At 47.8% G+C, this 25,778-nt stretch overlaps 1 protein-coding gene and 1 non-coding gene across 7 annotated transcripts in view; both read right to left on the reverse strand.

Moving 5' to 3' along the window:
* LOC146187733 (beta-hexosaminidase subunit alpha-like) overlaps positions 1-25,778 on the reverse strand; it is a 709,199-nt gene that overhangs the window by 331,273 nt on the left and 352,148 nt on the right. The gene's annotated exons all lie outside the window — the stretch shown is intronic.
* Positions 23,534-23,606, reverse strand: TRNAT-CGU (transfer RNA threonine (anticodon CGU)). The gene has a single exon. It is a non-coding gene; the product is annotated as a tRNA-Thr (tRNA).

The following is a 25,778-nucleotide window of genomic DNA, read 5'->3' on the forward strand; positions in this document are numbered from 1 at the left end:
CGTTACCCAGGCTCGCCTCTGATTTCCGTTTGCGATTCAGGGCCTCCGCTACAGAAACTATCACGTGCCTGGGGTAATCTAATCGAGCCACCTGTGAGCTAAGACTCTCATCAACGGTATGTTGGCGCTATTGTCCTGTCCCCTCCTCGTCCTTTGTGATTTTGAGCGCTTCGCTGAGTTGACGATGAACCAACAAGCCCAAACATTTTCCCTTCTGAACTGCACTGCATGCGGTAAAGATGGCTCATGTGACGGCGTTACTCAGCGCAGGCCCCGAGCTGGTCCGGATAATCAGCGACCTTTTTCAGCACTTTATGATCTACCAGTGGCCGCAACAGCGGCAATGAGCCAGCTCCATTCCTGTCGCACTGGAAAGCGCAAGCGGCAAGAGTGCTTAATAGTGGGTTTCTAAACCTAAATGGAGGTCGCCACGGAGCTGTACCGTGCACTGGACGCAGAACAACTTTTTGTCTACGCGGGCGCATAAACACACCTTCTGGAGCTGCATGAGCACCCATACACCCGGAATAGTGCTGGGCAGGCAGCAGTAGGCGGGGGCAAGGTCGCAGAGGTGGGGGTGTTGGAACACTACGGAGCGGGGAGTTTCACTGGCAAGTGCCATCGCCTGAGCAAGATTGAAGCGACCACCTGCTGGCATTAGACGATGTGATGGAGTTGCCAGTGGCCATTGTGCACCTACAAACCCAGAGACTGGGCAAATACCCAGCGTGCGCCAGGACTAAACTAGGAGGGTGGCGGAGAGAGATAATCATGCTTGGTAACTTCAATGGACACCTCGATGAACTTGATGTTCCTGCATATAAGAATAGGCAATTGTTGCTGCAGCTCTGAGGATCTGCACCTGGCGTTTATCAACGTAGACTCCCGCTGCATAGGTCTACATTAATCGATTATGAGTTGCTGTCCTCTCGCCTTAGTACCAGTCTGCAGACAATGGCAAAAAATTGGTGGTGGCTGGGTATCAGAAGCGAAAAGGTTCGACGGTGCCATGGATTAGCTTGTGGTTCCTTAGCGTACTTGGCCCACTACACACAATTTAAAATGGATTATCTGGGAAGCGAGTAGCATAGCCAAGCTCACTCACCCGAACGTCAAGCTCCACTTTTCGTAAACGGTTAACCTCATCGTCACATCCAGTGTTCTTCTCAGAAGTAAAACGCGCCCGTCTTGCTGAGTCACTCATACGTCTCTTTTCCAACCGCTCGGCACGCTGTTCTTGAGTTTCTTCGGTCCGCCGCCTCCTCTTGTTTTCATTCCGCTGTTCATCAGTGGCTTCGGCCTGAGCAGCAGCACCCGCCGCTTCCTCTCCTGTCATTCTTCTTCTCTTTCCCGGCATACGGTGTCACGGTGCCACGCCAACCGCTTGAAATAATGCATCATACTTCTTTTTCTCCTGTGACGTCACTTGGTTTGCGCATGCGCAGCTGTGGCATTTTGTAACGACGGAGCACACGCGAGACTCGGAGTTGACTAGCCTAGTGAAGCTTTTTGCTACAAAAAAGAAATCAACATTCACTATGACAACATTCGAGAAACTCTTCGTACACTTCCTCTTCCTGATAAATCTCTCACCCCCACGCCAATACGCGTTCTTAGACGCATAAACCTAAATATACCCTTTACTCCTACCCGATCATTTACCGAATCAGACATTCTCCCGCATGCAAAATATTGTTATGAACACTATGCAAACTTAGAACATTGCATGTTTTCATGCCCTGTCACAATTAAATCTCCACATTTTCCACACCCTGCTCCCCCAACGTGGCGAGCTTCGTTAGCCTCCAACAAGCTGAAAAGTCAGTTGGCCTTGGTGACCCTGGCTCAGGACATTCTTGACGCTTAGTATTGCGTTAAATAAAGTTTTTTTCTCCTCCTTCATGGCCATCGAAAAAGACGGTCTGCATAGCCTTGGGAGTGACCAAAATAGATTGATGCTCGTTTTTAGCCGCTCCTGCACAAGTGGCATTCCACTCGCGAGAAATTTTGCAGGCTAATTTGTGCGTCACTGAAATTAATTCAGCGCACACGGGCCAAAACAGGAAAGAACGAAGTGACAGGAAGAGCTCTATCTGCCGCTTCGCTGTTTCCTGTGTTTGCGCTCTCAACCAATTTCGTCATTCGCCTTCCTCGCCGAAGGCAAGTCGGCGTGTTCTTCCCAAGCAAGGCCATCGAGTGTGTTTGCCGAAGCTTTCGGGAATAGCCTTGTACGACGGGCTGCTCATCGTACGAAGAATATTTGTCGACCTTACTCACCATCATTGACAGTGCGTGGAAGGCGGAGAATATAGGATGTTGAGGCTGAGAACGCATATCGGGCACGCCACGAGGGCAATCACGAACATGGCAGGATCCATAAATACAGTGACGAAGAGTCATGCATGGTTGCATGGCAGCAATACATCGCCATTAAACACGAGATGCAGAGGCTCGTGGAAGTAAGAATTGTAGAACACGACCGGAAAATCAGAATCCATAACGGCCGAGGGTTAGTATGTCACGAGTGTCATGACCCGGCTATTAGGGCGCGTCATGAAGGAGAGGCTTAGCGGATTGGCCGAGGCGGCTGGTGTTCTCACTGAACTACAGAACGGCTTCCACACGGGCCGCCGCTTAGAGGATAACCTCTTGGTCCTCACTCAGTGTGCCAAAATTGGTAGACGGGAAAGGCGCTCCTTACTGCGGTGCTTCTTTGGTATGGAGCAGGCCTATGATAATGTTCCACATTCCGCCCTGATCAAGCGCCTGCATAAGCTGGGGATGCATGACCAGCTGCTGCTGAGCTCCACTCCCCATCTCTATGTCAGGAATGAAATCGTCTACTTCGGCGACCCATGCCATAGCGAAGGGCCTACGCCAAATATGCCCATCTCCCCACTCTTGTACATTTTGTATGGCCAAAATCCTGGCACAGTTTGGCTCGCGCTTGCCATATTTCACCAGCGGTTTCGACGAGGACTTGGCCTTGCCTTAGCGGATGACCTGTGCTAACGCCGGAATTGGAGGGGGACAGGCAAGCTCTGCTGGACGTCTGCTCCGTCAAAATCAAGCAGCTGGGCCTGACCAGAAGTTGGAAGTCCGCTGTCGTTTGACTGGCGGGAGAAGGCGTGGATACAGCGGATGTGACACTGGACGCGGAGTGTGCCCCAGTGGGCAGTGCATTCTAGTACCTCGGAGTATGAATCTGTGCAGGAGCGGATATGTGGCACCTCCACGAGGCGCACCTTAGGCAGGTCGCTCTTAAGGCATAGTACATATTTCTTCGCCGCTGCCTCTGGGGCTGCAACCACTATCTCATGGTTAAAGATCTGCAAAGGCTTGTTTATGTTCTGGGCCTCACATTCGCAAGCGCGGTGGTGTGCCTCAGACACTACAGGGCATTGGCTGGAGCGGCGACAGCGAGGGGGGGGGGGGGGGGGGGGGGGGCTCACTGCTCTAGGATGCCATTGCCGGGTGCGAACGATGCCATTCAGGGTGACCTGCTGTGGTCGACCTTTGAAGCCCGTGAGGCAACGAGCAAGTTGCTCTATCTTCCTCGGCTGCCTGCCGCTCCTGTGCTGAGCCGGTGGTCCCGCCGAGTTTTGAACATTTGGTGACAACGCGCTTCCCAACGACATGGACAAGCCTACTCTACCAGTTGAAGAAGAAATGCGCGGCATTTTCCAGGAGCGGATTAGGGTCGACCCAGACCAAGTGGACAGTCGAGGGGCGTGGTCGTGCATAGCAAGCTGAGCGGTAGGTGTGGGCCACAAATATGGAGAAATATCGACGCTGACCTAGAGCCCCCCCAAGGCAGACATCTAGTCAGTGCCCCTGCATTAAAACAGCGGTGTTGGCAGCCTCCTGTTCGAGGCCCGGGCTGGCGCTCTCTGGACGCGGCGGTATTGCAGCCGCTTTGATGCAGTGGTGCCGTGCACGATGTGTAGAATGTGCGGGCGAAATGCAGAAACAGTGGAGAACCTTGAGCTCTGCTCTAGCGGACTCGCGACACCACCCGTGGAGGGCGGAAAGCTATCGAAGCCGCTCGGCTTTGGGCAAGTGAAACCGGCAGCAGTGGCCGCATGTAGGTTTCGCGTGGCTGAGTGGTGGGCAGTGGCATTACTGGCATTACTGATTGGTGTGCAGTCCAGTGCATTATTGACCGGGAACCAACATGCGTAGCACACTGTTTTCATTTCTTATGCTTAAGTCTGTTTGTTTTGATTTTGGTTGGACTCGTTTAAACAGCCCTCCACTCGATGAAAAGGCCAAGACCTCGTTATCATCACCATCATCATAAAACAGTAGTTAAATTCAAAAGGATGTGGTCGTAGGCTAGTGTAGGGCGTCGGACGATGAGCACCAGGCTCCTCCGGCTGCTCGTCCGGGAACACGCTGCAGGTTGGAGCCGAACTATTGATTAAGGTGGTCTATTCAGAGCAGACCAAAATCAGGGCAGACCAGGCGGCCGAGACTCGACGCGCTCTCCCAATTTCGCCCCAAATCGTCCCCTTAATCTGTTTTCCCAGTATACTGGGGAACATACTTCACAATAATCAGGTTGTTTTTTATGGCCGATTTGATGATCTTAGAGCAACCTAAATAGGCCAATCGCATGCGAGTGTAATCAAGCTGTTTTACTTTCCCACACCATGGGTTCTTTGAAACTGTTGAGCATCTTAACTCATGACTGCTGCTCCGAGGACAGACAAGAAAAAGCACTTTATGAAGAATACAAGGGCGCAGCAGGGGACACAGGTACAGAGGCATTCGCTATTCCAATTGCCGCTCTGTTTACGGTGCATCTGCGCGACGCGCATCTCCGGTGTTCCATAAAAAGCTTCCGTTCTCAAAACACGAAGGGCTCGTGGAGCCGGCTAGCTGTTCTCGTTCGCGTACTTCGGCGCCAAACACTCCGGGCTCAAGTAACGACCGTTATCTCAACGGGGACTGTCCCGCCGGATGCGCACGACAGCCAGGGAGCTAAGGACGGGAGGGGCTCTTAACCTAACACAGAGTCTGCGTCGATTTTCAACGGAAGCAGTGTTTACATGAATGGGACAATAGCGCATCACATCGCATATCGCACCAGGTTCAAACATATCGCATTCATGTAAACAGAGGTAATGCGCTAGGAGAGCGTATCGCAATAATGTGCCAGGCAGTGCTGCATTGAGAGAGGCAAGTCCATTTTCTCCGTGCATGTAAACGCGGTTGCATCAACTTAAGGCCAAGGCAGCGGCCGGTCGCCTCACCACCATTACGTCGTTGCCGCTCCACTATGCTTCGCGTTCGCTGCAAACGCATGATGAAATAAGCTTTTATTTGTCTAAAGAGGACCACACCACGCAATTCTGGCGACAAAACGTCTCAAATTTTAAGATAGCTTCTGGAATCAGACAGCTGTCAGGCTTAGTGAGTAAACGATGTTGGGCATCATGACCAAAAAGCGCGGAGTATTCAAATAGCTTCGGGTTGAATAAACAAAGGCGGTGAAGTATTTATTTCTCTTCCTACGCGGTTTTTATTATTTAATAAAGCTGTTCACTTACTCTGGTATAAGTAAAATAAATATTAAACCAAATTAAAGAAATGTATAACTTGATGCCACCGTTACTTTCAATATGCGACACCGCGTGCAGCCACTACAGCGCTAGCGATGACCCGCTACATGTAAACGCTGTCGCATCACATATCGTGAGGCGACACGAAGTTCGGTTCGATGCGATGCTGTCGCCTTCGTGTAAACGCGGCTAGGCATACCCTTCAGGCGTAGCTTAAATGATTAAAGCGAAACCTTTATTGGCCTTGTCGAGTCCCTGGAACTGGGAAAGTGCTGCATCCGTTTTCTATCCGCCGCCGAGCCGATCAGCGCCTCCGAGTGATTCCCAGCGGTCACGTGGTCGCGTGCTGATATAGATGTTCCGTCGGCTTCCCGGGCGCTAGTGGTCCAGTAGGGAAACGGCTTGCGCCAGAACGTGCCCTCTCTCTCTGAGCGTATTGCAAAATCAAAGGGGTTTAAATGCACAAGTAGGCCCGGTTGCTGCTCTGTAGGATTCAGCAACCACCAGGGAAAGCCTTGTTTACCATTCCGAGCGGTATGAAGGACATGCTGTTTTGTCCACTAGGATAAAGCGGGATAACTTTTCACCCACGAGAAACACAAGGCTCTGTGAGTTAAGTGCTTGAATATACATTGCGCTTCATAGCGCTCTGCATGTGAATAAAAGAATGTTATAAAATCAAGGTGATGGTACTTTAAGGGAGCTGTGTGTGTCGTAATCACTGAACATAATGCGTGCCTCATCTCAAAATATAAGATTCGATGGAGGCTTGTCTGAAAGTGAAGCGCACTTATAGAAGCAAGAACCCACCGGTAAATTTTTAAATAACATCGGACATTTCAAAACATTGTGTCGTACTTTCTCGTGGTTGAGCTGCGGCGCAGGTTTCATCTTTGTGAAACTTTGTTCTCTTTCGCCACATTCTTCGTTTTCCCCACGCACGACGACGCTGCACACTCGGAGGGTAGAATTCTAATTATAACGAATGAACAGCACACAGTATGTCATCTTTTAAATACCGATCTCCCGGAATGGCAGACTCACGGGGAGGTGGGTGCGGATTTGATTTCTGTTTGCACTCCTTTCCCCGGAACGTGAGGATAATTTTGGCCATTGTTTATTATTCCATCTCTTTCTTACCTCCTGCTAGCTGACCGCGTGACGTACGCTTTTCAAGTAGGCTTGCATTTAGCGCACTTTATAGCTCCGTTTCATAATGTAGACTTAATGTAATCATCCAGCTTGCCCAATTAATATTTTAAATGTACTAGTGCCCTAAAGATAAAAAGGAGCACACGAACGAACAAAAATTTCGTATCGCGGCGCACCCTGCGGATGCGCATATGTATAGCTTAGATTTGTGTGGGTAACCCGGAATTTCAGCTTGACACTTTTGGCCCCGATCGTCAGCAGCCCGGACGAAGGATACCGCTTTTCCCCCAAACTCTTGCTCCGCTTAATTTTGTGGGCACTAGTACACCTGTGGCGACACCCACTCCGCATATTTCCGCGCAGCCTCCGCTTTGTCATCATCCGTCCCAGCGTATCACGCTGGACTACCTCATCGATAAAACAGCGCCACCGCTGCGTCACCGACAGCGGCTACAAAACAGGATGCCCGGCTGGAAAGCGCCGCTTTTTCATTCCGCTTCGGAGTCGAGTGTGGTGTTCGTATACTCATCCGCTACCACTGTTAATGGAATAAACAGTCGTTACGTTTTTATGCTGCGATTCGTCCTTCGGCAGAAACGACATCTGGTGACCCGGACAACGAACAATATGCATCGCCATGGATGAGCAAGAAAGCTTCACGAACGGCAACGCTTCCGTGCAGCAGCCGGCTCCGCCGAGGACGTCGGAACCCTGTAGACGGCATCCGGCGCGCTCCCCCACACGTCTGCCGCGTCGCAGTCCAGATTCCGCCGTTTTGGCCCTAGAAGAGTTCTCCCTTACACACACAACGCACGACCGGACCCGCTATGATTATGTCGTCTGCCACCTCGATGCCCGCTACGCCAACGAGATTCGGGATATCAACCCGCCAACGACCAACCTTTACGAACACCCCAAGACTGATATCACCTGCCACTCTCCAATGAAGCAGGTGCGACAACTACAGTCAGCAGACCTTGCCGAGCGCCAGCCTTCGCAGCTCCTCCACCACATGCGTGCTCTCGCGGCCAACATGGAAGTCCACCATTCCTTACAGCGAGCACTTGGCTTCAACGACTTCCAACGCACGTCCCGGCAATTCTGCAGGCTCAGCTTAAGCTACATCTCAACCAACTTGCCGGGATCGCTGATCTCGTTATCGAGGTCTCTGTGCTGCAGTTGTCGCCGACCGTACAGGCTGTCGCCGCACAGCTGAACACCACAGAGCTTGCGCGCCGTACCGACATCAGTCGACAGCTTAGCTCCCTTCAACGCTGCCTGGATCAACACTTGCCGGCGCGTCACCTGCAAAGCCGTGACCGTAACACCACCCCGTCGCAGCAGCCTGGTGACGACGACCGGTGCTACTACCATCGACGCTTCGAAGACAGAGCATGATAATGTCGACCTCCGCCAGACATAATGGAAACGCCAACGGCAGCTCGTAGTGATGGCTGCCAACCTGGAGGCCGTCGCATCTTCGTCACCGACCAAAATGCAATGCAGCGGTTCCTTGTCGACAGCGGTTACGACATCTGCTGCTGCCCACCTTCCAGGTATTTTGTGTAGAACAGCGCGAAAAAACGACAGGGGCGAAGGAAGACAACAAGACGAGAGCTGACTTTCAACTGACAACTTTACTGCATGCCTGCATTCATATATATGAACACGTTCATACAATAAAAGAAACAAGAACAAATAAACAATACACCAGAAAACGTAAGATAAGAAAAGATAGCGGTCATTCCGTATATTCATCACCTCTGGCTAGACTAAAACGCATAGGAAGTCGGGCAGGTGTGAAAGTTGTGCTTTCGGCTCCCGATAAATTAGGGAAAATGTGCAAAAAAGTTAATGGTACGAGAGGCATTGGTCAGGGCTGTACCATAAAACACAAGGACCCTTATGTGGTTTGCCAGAAGGAGGTGGTGTACTCTATTCTACTGTCTTGTGGAAAACATTATGTCGGACAGACGGAGCGTTGTATTAACGAAATATTAATGGAGCATCACAATAATCATCACGGTAAAAGAAACTATGGGCATACACTGCAGGGACTGTAAAAGCTACACTTGCCAGCCCTTTCGGAAGCCAAAATAACCAATAGGCTTAATGACAAGAAAGTTCGGGAAATTTTAGAAGCAAAAAAAATCAACAAGATAAAGGAAACTTGTATCAGCACCCCGTCTATAGCGTTATCGGAACGTGAAGTAAGATTTATGAATACGAGAAAATGATGCGGTGTGAAATCCTGTATGGCACGTGTTTTTCTTGCATATCTTACGTTTTCTGGTGTATTGTTTAATTGTTCTTTGTTCTTTTATTGTGAACGTGTTCATATATATGGATGCAGGCATGCAGTAAACTTTTCAGTTGAAAGTCAGCGCTCGTTTTGTTGTCTTCCTTCGTCCCTGTCGTTTTTTAGCGCTGTTCTACGCAATAAATTTCCCACGTGCCCAAGCTTCTGTTTCAACTTTAAGGTACCCGTCCTCCTACGTCGTTCAAGCTGAGCGAAATCAGTCCACAATCAAGACTTACGGCCTCGCTCCGCCTGCACGTCCAGTTTAAAAACCTACGCCGTGGCCTTCATTCGAATTTTGTCATCGTTGACGTCATCGAGCCAATCATCGGTTCAGATTTTTGGCGCACTACAGGCTCCTTCTGGACTGCCGCCACGACCGTCTCATCGACGCGACAACGGGACATTCTTCACCAGGACAGCGAACGATGCTAGGCTGGTGGGTACCAGCCTAGGATCAAAGTACTCAGCGTTGAAAATCACTCACCGTTACCATGACATCCTCGCCGAATTTTCCGGTTTGACGAGCACTAGCGGGTTGCCAAGTTAGGTGCAGAATAACACTGTGCACTACATCCGGACCACCCTAGGCCCCCCGGTTTTTTGCCGCGCCCGTCGCCTTGCCCCACACCGCATGTGCGTAGCCAAAGCAGAGTTGGAAGTCATGCTCCGTGAAGGAATCGCCCGTCACTCCGACGATCCATGGGCCTCGCCACTACACCTTATCCCGACGAAGACCGAAGGCTGGCGGCCCTGTGGGGACAACCATGCCCTCAACGCCCGCCCCATTCCGGACAGGTACCCCGTTCACTACATACATGACTTCGCCCATCGAATTTATGGCTGCCACGTTTTCTCCGTGCTAGACATGGTGAAGGCCTCCACGCAGATACCCGTCAATCCGGACGACGTCCCGAAAGCTGCAATCATTACCCCTTTCGGCTTGTTCGAGTTTCACTTCATGAGCTTTGGCCTCAGGAGCGCTGGACAAACCTTTCAACGCTTCATCGACGAAGTCGTCGGCGGCCTCGACTTCCGCTTCTTCTACCTTGACGACATATTGGTCTTTTCCCGCCACACCGACGAACACCAAACGCATCTTCGTCCCATTTTCCAACGCCCCCATGAACACGGCCTACTCGTCAACGTCCCAAAGAGCACGCTCGGCGCTTCAGTCGCTTCAGATTTATCAAGCCACTCCGCTGGGGGTGATGTGGCGACACCCACTCAGCATATTTCCACGCAGCCTCCGCTTTGTTATCCTCCGTCCCAGCGTAACATGGCAACACGCTGGACTACCTCATCGATAAAAGAGCGCCACCGCTGCGCACCGACGGCGACTACAAAACAGGATGCCCGGCTGGAAAGCACCGCATCCCGTTTCGGAGTCGAGTGTGGTGTTCCTATACTCATCCGCTACCACTGTTAATGGAATAAGCAGTCGTTACGTTTTTATGCTGCGATTCGTCCTTCGCCAGAAACGACATCCCACACATCTAAGAGCGCCGGAATTCGATCAGCTGCTGCAAAAGTAATGCGTGATAAACACAAAACGTTTCTACAATGTTAATTTAATTTTTATGCGTGTGACGTCTCATTTGCAAACAACGTATAACAAAACTCGCATGCTTTTAAGAGTAACAAAATTATTATTTAGTCGTCATCATCATATTCATCATCAACATCAGCCTGACTATATCCACTGCAGGATGAAGGCCTCTCTCATATTTCTCCACTTAACCCGGTTTTGTGTTAGCTGCATCCATTTGACCCCTGTGAACTTCTTAACCTCATCCGCCCACCTAACTTTCTGCTGCCCCCTGCTACGCTTTTCTTCCCTTGGAATCCAGTTTGTTACTCTAAGCGACCATCGGTTATCCTCTCTTTGCACTACATGTCCTTCCCAAGCCCATTTCTTATTCTTAATTTCCACTAGAATGTCAGTAACCTGAGTTATTTCTCTGACCCACTCTGCACTCTTCCTATCTCTTAATGTTACCCCTACCATTTTTCGTTCCATAGCCCTCTCAGTTGTCCTCAACTTAAGTAGAACTCTCTTGGTTAGCCTCCACGTTTCAGCCCCATAGGTGAGTACAGGTAACATGCAACTCTTATATACTTTCCTCTTTAGCGATACCGGTAAGCTGCTAGTCATAATCTGTGAGTGCTTGCCAAATGCGCTCCATCCCAATCTTATTCTTATTTCTTTTTCATGGTCCGGATCTGCGGTTACTACCTGTCTTAAGTAGACATATTCGCCTACTACTTCCAGTACTTCGCTACCTAATGTAAATTGCTGTTCCTTTCCGAGGCTGTCGAACATTACCTTAGTCTTCTGCATATTGATTTTCAAGCCTACCTTTCTACTTTTCCTGTCTAGGTCCCCAATCATTATTTGCAGTTCATCCCAGAGTTGCTTAGCAAGGCAATGTAATCAGCAAATCGCAGATTACTGAGGCATTCTCCATCTACCCTTATCCCTAACTGCTCCCATTCCAAGTCTGAATACTCCCTCTAAGCAAGCTGTGAATAGTACTGGGGAGATTGTGTCTCCTTGCCTAACACCTCTCTTTATGGGAATTTTGCTACTTTCTTTATGCAGAACTATGGTTGCTGTGCAGCCGCTATATATATCTTCCAGCACTTTCACGTATGGCTCGTCTACCCCCTGATTTCGCAATGCCTGCATCACCGCCGAGGTTTCAACTGAGTCAAATGCTTTTTCGTAATCAATGAATGCTATGTATAAGGGCTGGTTATATTCCGAGCATTTTACTATCATCTGATTGATGGTATGGATATGATCGATAGTAGAATACCGTTTACGAAACCCTGCTTGATACTTTGCTTGATTGCAGTCTAAGGTTGTCCTGATTCTATTAGCGATTACCTTAGTAAATACCTTATACGTAACAAACAGTAAGCTGATTGGTCTGTAATTTGTAAGGTCCTTAGAGTCCCCTTTCTTATGAATGAGGATAATGTTTCCATTCTTCCATGGTTCCGGTACAGTTGATGACACCAGGCACTGCGTATACAGGGTGGCCAGCTTTTCTAACACGATATCCCCCCGTCCTTCAGCAAATCTGCAGTTGTCTGATCCTCTCCAGCTGGTTTCCCCCTTTTCATAGTTTCTAATGCTTTCTTGACCTCGTCCTTCGTAACTGGTGGAACGTCTGACTGTTTTTCCCTACCGCCAATCTCCTTACGGTTGTGACTACTTTGGCTACTGTAGAGATCTGTAAAGAACTCCTCGGCTACTTTGACTATCTTGTCCATATTCATGATGACGTTGCCCTCCTTGTCCCTTATCACACACATCTGGTTTTTGCCTATGCCCAATTTCTTCTTAACCGCTTTAAGGCTTCCCCCGTTCTTGGCAGCATGCTCAATTTTCTCCATGTTATACTTCCTTATATCGGCCACCTTGCGCTTAATGATTAGCTTTGATATCTCGGCCAATTCGATCTGGCCTGTTGGATTGGAAGCTTTCATACTCTGGCGTTTCTTAATCAAATCTTTCGTCTCCTTAGACAGCTTACCGGTATCCTCTCTAACTATCCTACCGCCTACTTCTACCGCGCATAAGTAATGATATCTCTGAAATTATTGTTCCTTACCTCTAGGGTAATGTCGCCATCCTCAGTTAGAGCTGAAAACCTATTCTGTAGCGAGATCCTGAACTCTTCTGCCCTCCCCCTCACCGCTAATTCGTTGATGGGTTTCTTTCTTACTAATCTGTTGCGTTCCTTCTTGAGATTTAGGCTAATGTGGGACCTCACCATCCTGTGGTCACTGCATCACACTTTCCCGATTACCTCTACATCTTGCATAATGGCGGGGGTTGAACACATTATGAAGTCGATTTCATTTTTAGTCTCTCCGTTAGGACTTTTCCATGTCCATTTCCGGTTCTTCCGTTTGCTGAAGAAGGTATTCATGATTCGTAAGTTATTGCGCTCTGCAAACTCAACTAGTAACTCCCCCCTGCTATTCCCAGAACCAATGCCATAGTCACCTACTACCTTGTCTCCTGCCTGTTTTTTCCCTACCTTGGCATTGAAATCGCCCATTAGTACAGTATACTGCGTCTTTACTTTTCGCATTGCCGATTCTACATCTTCGTAGAAGCTTTCAACTGGCTGGTCATCATAACTACATGTAGGTGCATAGGCCTGTACAACCTTCAGTTTATACCGCTTATTAAGCCGAATTATGATGCCTGCAACCCTCTCATTAATACTATAGAATTCATCTATATTACCCGATATATACTTATTGACAAGGAAACCTACTCCTAGTTGTCGCCTCTCTGGTAAGCCTCGATAACACAGTACATGCCCATCTTTCAGTACAGTATATGCCTCATTCGGCCTCCTAACCTCACTAAGCCCTATGACATCCCATTTCATGCCCTCTAGTTCCTCTAACAGCACTGCTAAGCTAGCTTCACTAGCTAGGGTTCTAGCATTAAACGTTGCCAGGGTCAGTTTCCAATGGCGGCCTGTCCAGCGGAACCAGGCTTTCTTAGCACCCCCTGCTGCGTCACAGGTCTGACCGCCGCCGTGGTCAGTTGTTCCGCAGCCGCTGGTGACTGAGGGCCTGGGTTATATGGAGCTTATCTATTTGCCAAATATTACATTTTTTTTACTTCCTCTATATTGTAACACAGCAATTAAATGAAGCAATTGGGAGTTGGAAGATATATATGGTAAATTAGCATTTACCATGATCACACCAACAAGGTTCATGAATTTCAACAGTGTAATGTAATTTTCAAGTCACATGCGGCTTTGACGATACGTCAAAAAAGTTTTTTTATAAGCCACAGCGCCGAAACTTACTACGTGTACGCTAAATCTTCTTTATGCGTGTTCCCCAACCATAGAAAATTTCTTTTTCTGCTCGGATATTATTTTCATCGAAGAGATGCATACAGTCTATGCGTTTAGCTGCTTCTTTCGTTACACTGTTTCATTTCACTACCATTTTACTCGTACAGAAGCCAAATTCTGCCTTTTAGCTTCTAAGGCATTCTTAACCTCGTCCTTGTTACTAGCGGAACGTCTGATTGCTGATTACGGCCAATGTTAATCTTGTCCTGCCTAGTATGGCTACTGTAGAGTTCCGTATAGAACTCCTCGGCTACCTCAATTATCTTGTTAATGTTAGTAATAGCATTGCTCTCCTTGTCCCTCAGGGCATACTAATGATTTTCGCCTGTCTAATTTGCTCTCTACCTATGACTGTTCTTTACAGCATGCTCAATTTTCTCCATGTTATACTTTTCTATGTCGCCCGCGTTGAGCCTATTGATTAGCTTTGATATCTCTGCAAGTTCTATCCGGTCTGTTGGTTTAGAGGCTTTCATACTTTAGCGTTTCTGAATTAAATATTACGCGACAGATAAATAAGAAACGCAACAGATTAGTAAGAAAGAAACCCATCAACGAATTAGCAGTGAGGGGGAGGGCAGAAGAGTTCAGGATCTCGCTACAGAATAGGTATTCAGCTCTAACTGAGGACAGCGATATTACTATAGAGGCAAGGAACAATAATTTCAGAGATATCATTACTGAGTGCGGGGTAGAAGTAGGCGATAGGACTGTTAGAGAGAATACCGGTAAGCTGTCTAAGGAGACGAAATATTTGATTAAGAAACGACAGAGTATGAAAGCTTCCAATCCAACAGACGGATCGAATTGGCCGAGATATCAAAGCTAACCAATAAGCGCAAGGTGGCCGATATAAGGAAGTATAACATGAAGAAAATTGAGCATGCTGTAAAGAACGAGGGAAGCCTTAAAGCGGTAAAGAAGAAATTGGGCATAGGCAAAAACCAGATGTATGCGATAAGGGAAAAGGCAGGCAACGTCATCACGAATATGGATAAGATAGTCAAAGTAGCCGAGGAGTTCTGTACAGATCTCTACAGTAGCCAAAGTAGTCAGGACTGTAATGAGATTAGCGGTAGGAAAAAACAGTCAGACGTTCCACCAGTTACGAAGGACGAGGTCAAGAAAGCATTAGAACCTATGAAAAGGGGGAAAACAGCTGGAAAGGAGAAGATAACTACAGATTTGCTGAAGGACGGGGGGGGGGGGATATCGTGCTAGAAAAGCTGGCCGCCCTGTATACGCAGTGCCTGGTGTCATCGACGGTACCGGAACCATGGAAGAATGCAAACATTATCCTCATTCACAAGAAAGGGGACTCTAAGGACCTTAAAAATTACAGACCAATCAGCTTACTGTCTGTTACGTATAAGGTATTTACTAAGGTAATCGCTAATAGGATCAGGACAACCTTAGACTTCAATCAAGCAAAGGATCAAGCAGGGTTTCGGAAACGGTACTCTTCTAGTAACTCGTGCTATGGTCTTTCTAGTTGTGATGTTGGATGCGAGAGTTGGACTGTGAAAAAGGCTGACCGCCGAAGAATTGACGCGTTTGAATTGTGGTGCTGGCGAAGACTCTTGAGAGTTCCTTGGACTGCCAGAAGATCAAATCAGTCAATATTGTCGACCATAAACCCTGACTGCTCATTGAAGGGTCAAATTCTAAAGTTAAAGCTCAGCTACTTTGGTGTTCTGATGAGAAGAGAGGAGTCGCTGGAGAAAGATTTGATGCTGGGAAAGGTTGACGGTCGCCGGAGAAGGGGTAGGCAGCGAACGCGATGGTTAGATGGCATCCTCGAGGCACTGCAGATGAAGTTATGTGATGTTAGGAAGATAGTGAGAGACCGGAAAGCGTGGCGTGACATGGTCAATAGGGTCACGAAGAGTCGGACACGACTGAACGACTGAACTGAACTGACACTTCTATCGATCATATCCATACCATCAATCAGGTGATAGAAAAATGCTCGGAATATAACCAGCCCTCATACATAGCATTCATTGATTACGAAAAAGCATTTGACTCAGTTGAAACCTCGGCGGTGATGCAGGCATTGCGAAATCAGGGGGTAGACGAGCCGTACGTGGAAGTGCTGGAAGATATATATAGTGGCTGCACAGCAACCATAGTTCTGCATAAAGAAAGTAACAAAATTCCCATAAAGAAAGGTGTTAGACAAGGAGACACAATCTCCCCAGTAATATTCACAGCTTGCTTAGAGGAAGTATTCGGAGACTTGGAATGGGAGCAGTTAGGGATAAAGGTAGATGGAGAATATCTCTGTATTCTGCGATTTGCTGATGACATTGCCTTACTAAGCAACTCGGGGGACGAACTGCAAATAATGATTGATGACCTAGACAGGAAAAGTAGAAAGGTAGGCTTGAAAAGCAATACGCAAAACACTAAGTTAATGTTCAACAGCCTCGGGAAGAAACAGCAGTTTACATTAGGTAGCGAAGTACTGGAAGTAGTAAGCGAATATGTTCACTTATGACAGGTAGTAACCGCAGATCCGGACCATGAAAAGGAAATAACACGAAGAGTAAGATTGGGATGGTGCGCATTTGGCAAGCACTCGCAGATTATGACTAGCAGCTTACCGGTATCGCTCAAGAGGAAAGTACACAACAGTTGCACCTTATCTGTACTCACCTATGGGGCTGAAACGTGGAGGCTAACCAAGAGAGTTCTACTTAAGTTGAGGACAACCCAGAGGGCTATGGAACGAAAAATGGTAGGGGTAACATTAAGAGATAGGAAGCCTGCACAGTGTGTCAGAGATGTAGTTCAAGTTACCGACATTCTAGTGGAAATTCAGAAGAAGACATGGACATGGGCAGGACATGTAGTGCGAAGAGAGGATAACCGATGGTCGCTTAGGGTAACAAACTGGATTCCAAGGGAAGGAAAGCATTGCAGAGGGCGGCAGAAAGTTAGGTGGGCGGATGAGATGAAGAAGTTCGCAGGGGTCAAGTGGATGCAGCTAGCACAGAACCGGGTGAAGTGGAGAAATATGGGAGAGGCCTTCGCCCTGCAGTGGGTATAGTCAGGCTGATGATGATGATGATGAGTATAAATATTTCGACATCTTATACAGCTTACCGGTATCATCTCTAACAGTTACAGCCTACTTCTACCGCGCACTCTGTAACGATAGCTCTGAAACTATTTTTTATTGCTTATAGGCTGAAGTTGGCTGCCGCGGTTAGCACTGAGTATCTATTCGGCTGCGAGAGCCTGATCTCTTCTGCCTTTACGCACCGCTAATTCGTGATGGACTTTTTCCTGACTAATCTGTTCCGTTTTCTATTCAAATTCAGATTAATTCGACACCTTACCATCCTGTGGTCATTGCATCGAACCTTTCCGATTACTTCTACATCTGCATATTACTGAGGTTAAAGCACAGTATCAAATCAATTTCTTTTTTAGTCTCCCCGTTAGAGTCTTTCCATGTCCCCTTTCAGTTTTTCCGTTTGCTGCAGAAGGTATTTATGATTCGCAAGTTTTTGCGTTCGGCAAACTCAACTAGTAACCCCCCCCCCCCCCCCCTGGTATTTCTTAATTCTATGCCATAATTGCCCGCTGCTTGGTCTTCAGCTTGCTTTATACCTACCTTGGCACTGAAGTACAGTATAATGTGTTTTACTTTGCCTATTGCAGATTATATAAGAGGTATAAATCTTCATTGAAGCTTACGACTGCCTGGTCATCAAGACTACATGTAGGAGCGCATGCTTGTATAACATTCAGCTTATGCCGCTTATTTATCCTAATTACGATATAGGCTACCCTCTCATTCATGCTATAATTTATATTACTAGCTATATAATTACTGATAAGAAAACATACTCCTAGTTCTCGTCTCTGCGGTAAACCTCGAAAACGCAGTACATGCCCGCAGTACAGTATATGCCTCATTCGGTCTCCTAACCTAACTAAACCCAATAACATCCCGTTTCTTACCCTCAGATTTTTCTAACAACACTGCTAAACTAGCCTCACTGGCTTGCGTTCTCCCGTTAAACGTTTTCAGGATCAGTTGTCTAATGGCGGCCTGTCCTCGGAGCCAGAAAGCCTTAGCACCCCCCGCTGCATTACAGGTCTAATCGCCGCCGTAGTGAGTTGCTCCGCATTCGCTGGTGACTGACGGCCGGGGTGTTGTGAGACTAATCATTGGATGTTGCTGCCAATTACTGCCCCTGTGTGGCCAGCGTCTGTTCTTGGGAGGGAGGGAGTTGCCGGAGGTATTCACCGGCATCAGGTCGGACCCCAAACCTGTCCATATGCAATTCCGTCGAGATGCGGCTTTTGTTAATCCAGTAGAGAGCTGTGCGGAGCCGGGATTCGAACGACGGTCTTCTTGAATGCGAGGCGGATGCTCTGCCTCTGCGCTACCGCTGGACCTACACCACTGCTGCACGGGTACATATATCCACAAATATTGCCTGAGACAATGTCCGCAGCCTTCAAGTTCGGTGCCTATCCTTTTACTCCTCCGCTGCCCACCTGGCAAACCTCCTGAGACCTCCCCCTTCGATATGCCCTCGACACGGCTGCGTTTACTTTACGTTCGCAGGCAGCCCTGGAGGAGTTAAACCACAGCAAACCGTCTGTGTTCATGCTTAATCGAGCTTCCGCTCTGTAAAGTGGGTTATCTATATGAGTCTAACTGGCTTACTGACTTTGAATACGCGACTATCCCCTCTTGCCCGGAATTGACGCAGTGGCGACTTCGTGCAACACTGGCTGGGAGTCACAGTCAGGGCAGACACGCTGAGGCTAGAAGACGAATTCTTCACCTAGCCTCCTTTGGTGAGTTATTTCAAGAGTAACCCCCAAACGCTTGATGTCCTTCTCTCAATGACTAGCATACATCAAGGAGGAACCTCTGAAGTGCCTTCATTTATAAAACAAAAATAAATAAACAGTGCTGGAGACCAGGCAGTGGGCGACTGACATTGCTTCTAGATTAGCAGAGGGGAATTACTAGTTGAGTTTCCAAAGCGCACTAACTTAAGACTAATGAATACCCTCTTCAGCAAATGCAAGAACCAGAGGTGGAGAATGAAAAGCAGTAAAGGGGAGACTAAAAATAAATTGACTTCATGCTGTGTTATAACCCCGATATTAAGAAGCATGAGGGACAACGACATCAAGGATAAAGATTCTGCAGGAAGTGGGACTAACCTCAACAAGGGAAGAGGACTTCTTCAAATGGCTCACCGACAATCATAAGAGCAGGAGCCTTCTCCAGTTCGTAACGGAAAATAATTTACGCGGGTTTTTATAATATGACTTATGGCAAGCTTGCGTAATAAAAAATGTAGATGTAATTGGAAAGGTGCAATACAGTTACCACAGGATGGTAAGGTCTACAGTCTAGATCTGAAGAGGGAACGAAACAAAATAGTAGCAAGAAAAAAGTCCATAAAAGAATTAGCGATAAGAGGAGGGCAGAAGAATTAGGATCTCGATACAGAATAGACATTGTCAAGGGACAACGACGAGGACAAAGTGCTGTGCTCGCGTGTGGAATCGTATTCAGATATGTGTGGAATGTGTGGAACACGAGGACGACGAAATGTGGACGGTTCGTGCTGGGCGCCGCTGGCCTGAAGTTGTTCGTCTGTGCTGTGGTCAGCAATCCCTTTGTGAATATCTAAGCTACATTATTGGTTGGAGGTGCGGGATGGCCGACAGAAAACACCGGAATTCCGCAGCGGTTTTCGACTTCCCGGCTCTTTAGCCATGCCCAGCGACGAGGCCGCGCCATCAGCGTTCTCCACCCCGGCTATCGTCATTGCGCACCCGCATGATCCCGGAACCTTCAATGAAGTGGGCTGTGCTGATGTGGAGGACTCGCTCGCTATGTACGAGCGTGTGAGCTCACACAACAGGTGGGACCCGACCATGAAGTTGGCTAACCTCATTTTCTACCTGACAGGCACTGCTAGGGTCTGGTTCGAGACCCTCGAGGAGGGACTAACCAGTTGAGATCTCTGCAAGCGGAAATTTTCTGACTTGTTAGTTAAGCGAATCGGACGTCACCTGGCTACGCACAAGGAGCTTGCATGCCTAAAACAATCGTACACAGAGTCGTATGTGTCGTATATTCAGGACATTTTGGCTCTCTGCGTCAACGTTATTGACACCGCAATGTCAGAAAGTGATAAAGTAGGTCGTGTATAAAAGGGGATAGCAGACGACACCTTCAAGTTGCTCGTGTACAAGGACTGCGGAATGGTTGACGCGATTCTAAATGAATGCCTGAGGTTTGAACAAGCTAAAAACCGCCGCATTTCCTCTTAGTTCACGCGGCTGCCGAACACGGCTTGCCACGTCTTCCTGCGTGGACTCAACCCCACCTTGACCTCTGCCAACACTCGACAGCCTGACACAGCTTGTGCGCCGGCCGTAGAAGCAGTGGCTCCCACACTTTCCCAACTATCGGTACTGGACAGTGCCCGTGCGGTATCCCTTATACAGAGTGTTGTCCGGCAAGAATTCGCAAATCTCAAAATCCAACCTATATGCTTCATTAGCTCCCCAGATGCTTGCCTTGTGTCCCCGGTACTTGGTTCTGGACATCCTACCACCTTCACCGCAGCCGCAACTCAGATGAGTGGAGAACACCTGACAACAGGCCTATCTGCTTTAACTGCTCCCGAGTCGGAAACATCTCTCGACACTGCCAAACTCGTCCGCCATCGACTTGCCGCCGCTACCCGGATTACATTTCCGACTTTTTTAATCGCCCTCTGAAGAGAACTTCTCAAGCTCAGACTCTGCCCACAAACCGTTCGTCGCCGTTTTACCGCCATCGTTCTCCGTCGCCCTGATCTCGCCGCCCGTCATCTCCTAACGCGTAGCTCAATGTAATTCTGGAAACTGATGCCTGCAGCGTCTGGAGGTGACGCTGCTCTCAATTGTTATCAAAACAGCGCGAACAGGACAGGAAGCTACAGGAAGCGCTGACTCACAACGCAGCCTCGGCATTTAATCCAAGGCCGAGACAAAAACAAATGTGACGAAAAAAAAGCTTTTTCATAAAACATCCCTGGGTTCGTCTGCTGAACAAAACGTTACTCAAAAAAGGAACCTTTTTGCTCGAAAGAGCGAGAGAAGTCCTGCTGATGCACTTGATATCCCTTGAAATAAAATATGCTTCAAAGAGTTCCCTCGTCAACTTTTCTTTCTGCCGATACAATATTCTAACCTGGTCAAATAGGGGAGTACACTTCTTCATCTCTTTCTTCATTGCCTCACAAAAACGGCAATGGAAGACCAGAAAAGTTTTGTTTTTGCCACTGTTCAAGTTGTTGCGGTGTTCCTGTAGCCTTCTGTTTATACGCCGCCCTATCTTTCCTATATAACAGGCTCCACAAGAGAGCGGAAACCTGTACACAACACCAGTCTTGCAGCTGACAAATGGGTCTCTATGTTTAACACCCCATTCCTGCATTTTAGATTCTCGTTCCCTTTTTATAGGCGGGCAGATCCTCTTCATCTTGAGCTGGGCGGTCAATGTAACATCAACACCATGACTCTTGCCAACATTCTTGAGGCCATGTGAAATCCTATGCACATAAGGTACCACCGCAACTTTCCTCTTCTTCTCACCCATACTGGGCAGGCACTTCTGCCTGAACGTTCCTTTTAGGCTCTTATTAGCCGAGAACAGGCCTCATTAATCACGGAATTCCATAACCGGCCTTTGCAATTCTTGTCAATTGCCGTTCAAAACTGTTGCCCATCCCGTGGTAGCAAGATTTCTTCAATGCACTGAGCAAGCATGTGTTGATCATACCATTTTTCACTAAATTGGAATGCCCCGAACTGGAACTTAGCAAGGGCTTAACCGATCTTGGGATGTAGTCCCAACAAACATAACACGCAATGTCTGGTGTCATCGACAGTACCTGAATCGAGGAAGATTATCTTACTTCATAAAAAGGGGAACGCTAAGGACTTGAAAAATTGCAGACCAATCAGCTTACTGTCTGCTACGTATAAGGTATTTACTAAGGTAACCGCTACTGGAATGAGGACAACCTTAGACTTCAATCCATCAACAGATCAAGCAGGATTTCGGAAAGAGTACTCTGCTATCGATCATATACAAACTTGATACAAATAAGGTTGGAATGTAACCAGCCCTTATACATGACCTTCATTGATTACGAAAAAGCATTATAAACATCGAAAATCATGCAGGCACTGCGAAATGAGGGTGTAGAAGAGCCGTATGTGAAATGGCTGGAATATATATATATATATATATATATATATAACGAGCCCCCTATTATATGTATTATAACGAGCCCCCTCATTTCCCCTTGATTGATCTGCTTATATACATACATATATATATATATATATATATATATATATATATATATGTATGTATATAAGCAGATCAATCAAGGGGAAATGAGGGGGCTCGTTATAATACATGAAGGAAAGAAGCCAACAGTCGGCGAGGCCAAGGAAAGCGTTGGGGATGGTACTTTTATTTCTTTTTTTTTTTAATGTTTACTTGGATAAGCACAGAAATTAGTAATGTAATCTGTTTTAGGGGAAAGATAGTTAGACACAAAGTAGAAGAAAAAACAACGTGCCGATGGTGGATCCGAACCCACGACCTCCGAATAACGCGTCCGGTGCTCTACCAACTGAGCTACATCGGCCGCTGTCCCCCCTGCTACTTTCTTGGGTATTTATGTTGTCTGTATACGAACCTTGAGAGTGTTCACCACCGCCACCCTCAGCCATAGCGGCGGACGTGGGACGTCCTTTGTTACCGCCAGTGTCACGTAGAACGTGATCAAGAGCGAGGGCGAAAGCTGTGCTAGAACCCTCTTACGCTACCTATGGCTTCAAGACTGCCAGAACCGAGACCCCCGTAAGCTACAAGCAGATCAATCAAGGGGAAATGAGGGGGCTCGTTATAATACATGAAGGAAAGAAGCCAACAGTCGGCGAGGCCAAGGAAAGCGTTGGGGATGGTACTTTTATTTCTTTTTTTTTTTTTTAATGTTTACTTGGATAAGCACAGAAATTAGTAATGTAATCTGTTTTAGGGGAAAGATAGACACAAAGTAGAAGAAAAAACAACGTGCCGATGGTGGGATCCGAACCCACGACCTCCGAATAACGCGTCCGATGCTCTACCAACTGAGCTACATCGGCCGCTGTCCCCCCTGCTACTTTCTTGGGTATTTATGTTGTCTGTATACGAACCTTGAGAGTGTTCACCACCGCCACCCTCAGCCATAGCGGCGGACGTGGGACGTCCTTTGTTACCGCCAGTGTCACGTAGAACGTGATCAAGAGCGAGGGCGAAAGCTGTGCTAGAACCCTCTTACGCTACCTATGGCTTCAAGACTGCCAGAACCGAGACCCCCGTAAGCTACAAGCAGATCAATCAAGGGGAAATGAGGGGGCTCGTTATAATACATGAAGGAAAGAAGCCAACAGTCGGCGAGGCCAAGGAAAGCGTTGGGGATGGTACTTTTTTTTTTTTTTTAATGTTTACTTGGATAAGCACAGAAATTAGTAATGTAATCTGTTTTAGGGGAAAGATAGTTAGACACAAAGTAGAAGAAAAAACAACGTGCCGATGGTGGGATCCGAACCCACGACCTCCGAAACACGCGTCCGGTGCTCTACCAACTGAGCTACATCGGCCGCTGTCCCCCCTGCTACTTTCTTGGGTATTTATGTTGTCTGTATACGAACCTTGAGAGTGTTCACCACCGCCACCCTCAGCCATAGCGGCGGACGTGGGACGTCCTTTGTTACCGCCAGTGTCACGTAGAACGTGATCAAGAGCGAGGGCGAAAGCTGTGCTAGAACCCTCTTACGCTACCTATGGCTTCAAGACTGCCAGAACCGAGACCCCCGTAAGCTACAAGCAGATCAATCAAGGGGAAATGAGGGGGCTCGTTATAATACATGAAGGAAAGAAGCCAACAGTCGGCGAGGCCAAGGAAAGCGTTGGGGATGGTACTTTTATTTCTTTTTTTTTTTAATGTTTACTTGGATAAGCACAGAAATTAGTAATGTAATCTGTTTTAGGGGAAAGATAGTTAGACACAAAGTAGAAGAAAAAACAACGTGCCGATGGTGGGATCCGAACCCACGATCTCCGAATAACGCGTCCGGTGCTCTACCAACTGAGCTACATCGGCCGCTGTCCCCCCTGCTACTTTCTTGGGTATTTATGTTGTCTGTATACGAACCTTGAGAGTGTTCACCACCGCCACCCTCAGCCATAGCGGCGGACGTGGGACGTCCTTTGTTACCGCCAGTGTCACGTAGAACGTGATCAAGAGCGAGGGCGAAAGGAGTGCTAGAACCCTCTTACGCTACCTATGGCTTCAAGACTGCCAGAACCGAGACCCCCGTAAGCTACAAGCAGATCAATCAAGGGGAAATGAGGGGGCTCGTTAAAATACATGAAGGAAAGAAGCCAACAGTCGGCGAGGCCAAGGAAAGCGTTGGGGATGGTACTTTTATTTCTTTTTTTTTTTAATGTTTACTTGGATAAGCACAGAAATTAGTAATGTAATCTGTTTTAGGGGAAAGATAGTTAGACACAAAGTAGAAGAAAAAACAACGTGCCGATGGTGGGATCCGAACCCACGACCTCCGAATAACGCGTCCGGTGCTCTACCAACTGAGCTACATCGGCCGCTGTCCCCCCTGCTACTTTCTTGGGTATTTATGTTGTCTGTATACGAACCTTGAGAGTGTTCACCACCGCCACCCTCAGCCATAGCGGCGGACGTGGGACGTCCTTTGTTACCGCCAGTGTCACGTAGAACGTGATCAAGAGCGAGGGCGAAAGCTGTGCTAGAACCCTCTTACGCTACCTATGGCTTCAAGACTGCCAGAACCGAGACCCCCGTAAGCTACAAGCAGATCAATCAAGGGGAAATGAGGGGGCTCGTTATAATACATGAAGGAAAGAAGCCAACAGTCGGCGAGGCCAAGGAAAGCGCTGGGGATGGTACTTTTATTTCTTTTTTTTTTTTAATGTTTACTTGGATAAGCACAGAAATTAGTAATGTAATCTGTTTTAGGGGAAAGATAGTTAGACACAAAGTAGAAGAAAAAACAACGTGCCGATGGTGGGATCCGAACCCACGACCTCCGAATAACGCGTCCGGTGCTCTACCAACTGAGCTACATCGGCCGCGCTCCCCCCTGCTACTTTCCTGGGTATTTATGTTGTCTGTATACGAACCTTGAGAGTGTTCACCACCGCCACCCTCAGCCATAGCGGCGGACGTGGGACGTCCTTTGTTACCGCCAGTGTCACGTAGAACGTGATCAAGAGCGAGGGCGAAAGCTGTGCTAGAACCCTCTTACGCTACCTATGGCTTCAAGACTGCCAGAACCGAGACCCCCGTAAGCTACAAGCAGATCAATCAAGGGGAAATGAGGGGGCTCGTTATAATACCGTTGGGGATGGTACTTTTATTTCTTTTTTTTTTTTAATGTTTACTTGGATAAGCACAGAAATTAGTAATGTAATCTGTTTTAGGGGAAAGATAGTTAGACACAAAGTAGAAGAAAAAACAACGTGCCGATGGTGGGATCCGAACCCACGACCTCCGAATAACGCGTCCGGTGCTCTACCAACTGAGCTACATCGGCCGCTGTCCCCCCTGCTACTTTCTTGGGTATTTATGTTGTCTGTATACGAACCTTGAGAGTGTTCACCACCGCCACCCTCAGCCATAGCGGCGGACGTGGGACGTCCTTTGTTACCGCCAGTGTCACGTAGAACTTGATCAAGAGCGAGGGCGAAAGCTGTGCTAGAACCCTCTTACGCTACCTATGGCTTCAAGACTG

The sequence above is a fragment of the Amblyomma maculatum genome, chromosome 5 (genome assembly GCF_055883805.1).
Source record: "Amblyomma maculatum isolate TAMU_Amacu chromosome 5, ASM5588380v1, whole genome shotgun sequence".
Classification (NCBI taxonomy): Eukaryota; Metazoa; Arthropoda; class Arachnida; order Ixodida; family Ixodidae; genus Amblyomma; species Amblyomma maculatum.